Below are 4,167 nucleotides of genomic sequence, written 5' to 3'. Positions count from 1 at the left end.
ACTAGAGGCTCACTAGGGACATATTGTGGTCTATGTATTCACACGTATATTACGATTTCCGGATAATACAGTTATAGCATGAATAAAGACAATTATCATGAACAAAGAAATATAATAATAATACTTTTATTATTGCCTCTAGAGCATATTTCCAACACTATCATCAGCTGCATAGGCATGTATAACCAATTAACCATCGATAAATTGTCAGTTCAAGGAACAAAAACTAAAATAAAAGGGCAGTACTCTGTGCCGGCGCACCGGCGGAACGTTTCGGCCGGTCAAACCAGAGCCGCTCGATCTGGACGCGAGTAACCGTTAGATCTGCCCCGCATCTTCTATCGTCATCCCCCGTCACGGGAAAAAAAGGAGAAAAAAGCAAGCACCGCCGCTGGCGGGATCCCGCACGCTGGCCTGCGTTGCTCTTGCTTGGACCACCGTTGCCCCTGCTCGTCGCCGGTGCTCGTAGCCTCACCGCCGCCGGCGAACCAAAACACCACCCGCCTTCACCGCCGACACCAAAGCGAAAAATGCCGGTTCCAGCAAAATCAAAAGACGGTGGTAGAAATTTTTTAGGATGGTTCCAGCAAAAACAAAACAAAAACAAAGGGTGGTAGCAAAAAATCCTGATGCTTCCAGGAAGACTTTGGTAGTAGAAAAAACTCCAGTGGTAGCAAATGGCATCTCCGGTAGTAGCAAAAATCCGGGACGGTTGTAGCAAAAAAAAAGCCATCGCCGTCGTTGAGCAACACCGTCGTGGGTGGATGTAGCAAAAAATGTCTTCAGTTCCAGCAAAATCAAAATATGGTTGTAGCAAAAAAGACAGGAAAACAGAAGAGGATGTAGCAAAAATCAACAAACACCGGTAGTAACAAAAAATCGAAACGGTTGTAGCAAAATGGTTCATCGGTTGCAGCAAAAATCACCTGGTAGCAAAAATTTGGGCGGGTGGGTGGTAGCAAAAATTAATGATGGTTCCAACAAAAAAAGTAGTTGGTTCCAGCAAAGCTGGATCGCCGCCGAAGTTGTCGCAGCACGGCCGTCGCCTGTTCCAGCATTTGTGTGGCTGGTTGCAGCTGCGCGAGCCTATGCTTGTAGCTCCGCCGAGCCGAGGTTGCATCATCTTCTGTTGGTGGTTGCCCACTCCTACAAGCGGAGCGGGGCGTGCAGATCTTCGTCTGTAGCAAGCCATCTGCTGGGGAAGGCCGCGGCGAGTAGATGGTGCCCTTGCCAGAGCTGCACGCGGCCTGCTACTGGGGCAGAGCGCGAGCTGCGCGTGTCCGCGGCCAGTAGATGCTGCTCTTGCCGGAGGTGCAAGCTGTGCGTGATTTGTTTAGCCATGGATTTGTGTCATTTGGAGGAAGCACAGAGAAAGAGGAAAATAGATTGTGTTTGGGTTAGAAAAATGAGTGGAGGAGGGCGTCCCGTGGATAAGATAAGGGCAACACAAAGTGGTGCGTGGGCCACGTGCTGTGAGCCCACTACGCGAGGAGACCGGCGCTGGCTTCGACCGGTCAGCCGGTGTTAAACGTTTCCCAAAATAAAATTATGTACAGACTGAAAAGAGAGAAAGAACAACATATACCCCAATTTTGTAAACACATCGAAATATTGGTCAATCCACTTTAGAGAATTTGCTTTGTCAGGCTACAACAATTAGTTTTCATGAGATTTTGGCCTAATGTGTAATACCAAACCGTACAACAAAAGTGTAAAAAACCTCTACCCATATCAAAGAAATTAGCATAAATTAAATTAAACTATATCATGAGCTCGGTAGGCATGCATGTATAGACTCCTGTCCTCTCCCTTGTCTGAGAACCTCGTATGTGGTAAGAGGAGTGGAGACTCGTTTGTTTTGTTTTTCTTTTCCTTAGGTTTTATTTTCCTGGTGGCATCGATGAGGTGGTCATGGTGATAACATATTGGAATAAGGTCACTCCGACCCCTTCCTACATCGATGATGTCCAATCCGGTGTCGACGAAGGGTCTGTGAGAACTTGTGTCGCCAGATATGTTGGCTCTCTTCGGATCTTGATAGTTGGTGTGTCTATCAAAGAGAGCACTTGGCTGGCTACTTGTGCGGCGATTTCGACATCTTCTTTCATGTTGTTATGCTTCATGGTTCGGTTTCTCCTACTCTCTAGACTGGTGGTGATGAATTGCAAGTCTATTTTGCATTGGGTGATGCCCCAACCAATGATTCTTCAGTGATTTCTAAATCTCATATCAAGCGGCGAGTGCCTATTGCAGACTTTAAACCCTGATAGGGCATTTGTAACTGTCTCTTTCCTTTACTATTGGTTCACTGCAATTTTTAATTTCCGTGGGCAGCGTACAATTGAAGGAAGAACTAGACCATGACGGCGCGCGTTGCTGCACCCATCTATTTTTTCAATAGGCTCGTAGGGATATATAAAAATATATGGATTAATGAGAGAATTGAACTCCTATTTTCAATGACATGTAATCGAACAAAATATTGACAATTTTATGAGATTGTTCTCTTCTTTAGTTGTTGTATTGTTGTCAGCTTATCTTATGCCTTAACGACATCGGAGCTCACTAACATGTATCGCTAAAGAAAATGGATTCACATGGTATAGAATAGTATGTATTTTCACATGATTCAAACATGCTAAAATACTCGCATCAAAAAGTTCAAGTGCATAGATAACAACTGAATCAATATTGAAAGATCCCGTAGTGAATTTATGAACTCTCATAAATTGCATCTGCTCAATAGGGGACAAAAATAATAATGCAAATATTTGCATGTCTTTTCAATTTGTGGAACCTTAAGTGAAGGTCTCACAAAGACTTAAGAGAATAAGAGCATGGTGTAAAGTGCTTTTATCATAGTGTGTTCCCGAAATGCATCCAGGGAGAACTTTGTATTGATGTTCTTTAATCAATAAAGTGACAACATTCTAAAAAAAGGAAATATAAGAGCGAGACCACTTGCAGGGAGAAGGAAAGTGGAACAAGATGGATGTATAGAAGAAACAAGATTACTGTTGCCAGAATGGTTACATATTCTGTACATGATCCACATCTCGAGGGACTTGTCTCCAACCGAAAGGTTAGGATAATGGGGTGCACCTACACCCGTGATTAAAAATACAGGCACCTATTTGTAGTGTCGGTTTCAGTTCAAAACCTTAGTTTCAACTGATGGCATACACTGCAGTATGACCTAGAGAGCCAAAAACAAGGTTCAATTTTTCCTGGGGCATCTTGTCTGAAAAGGTGTTCGAGAAAACATGGTATCCTAGAAAAATAAGATTGAGTGAAATAAGGAACCTACCAGGTAAAAGATACATAAATATACAGACAAAAGAATAACAACCAATCAAAAAACTTTTATCTTGAACAAATTTGAGAGTAACAAAAAAAGGACTACCAATTTTATCGAACAGAAAATGACTACCACTTCTATCTCTAATTGTGCAAGCACACATTTGAGAGCAAGCAATTCAAGAACATACCAATGCAAAATGCCCCGGTTGCATTAGCTTGTTGTTTCACCTGGCGTGGATACTTTCTTTTTCCGCTTGGATAACCTCCCTGCAACTTGCGAACAAAAATAGGGCTCTGTCATTTTCATCAATTTAGCAACGATGTTTTGCTTTCAAACAACTCCATACGTTTTACTGTGCAAAGTAAGGTTGATTACCTCGAGCATAACACATGTACAAATGTTGGGATTGACTGCCCATATATCTAGTGTGACGCCCGGGTATGTAGCTACAGTAATTCCCTGCTAATGATGCCACGTCACTTCGATTACTTTCGCTAATCTCATGTTAGTTCGGAACCGATTCAAATTCATATTCAAAATCAAGCAAACAATAAACATTTTCAAAAGTCAAAACTAAAATGTTATAAATGTGACAAATAATTCATAAGTAATGTTGGTGGAGAAACCACATTTTTTATAAAAGGTCTAACTGCATTTAATTAATTAAAACAGTAGGTAAGACAAATACATAAATGCCATGGTATTTTATAAAATACTAAATTATATTATTTGGGGGTTAAACCTTTTGTGGCAGAGGTATAATTAGTGTTACTATTTAAGGTACAACTTTTATGTTTTATAAAACTAGAATAAAATAAAACAGTAAAAGAAAAAGGACACAACAGAAAAAAAAGGCAAGAAATTAA

The sequence above is a fragment of the Triticum dicoccoides genome, chromosome 4B (genome assembly GCF_002162155.2).
Source record: "Triticum dicoccoides isolate Atlit2015 ecotype Zavitan chromosome 4B, WEW_v2.0, whole genome shotgun sequence".
In the NCBI taxonomy this organism is placed as follows: domain Eukaryota; kingdom Viridiplantae; phylum Streptophyta; class Magnoliopsida; order Poales; family Poaceae; genus Triticum; species Triticum dicoccoides.
This window is presented reverse-complemented; position numbering follows the sequence as displayed.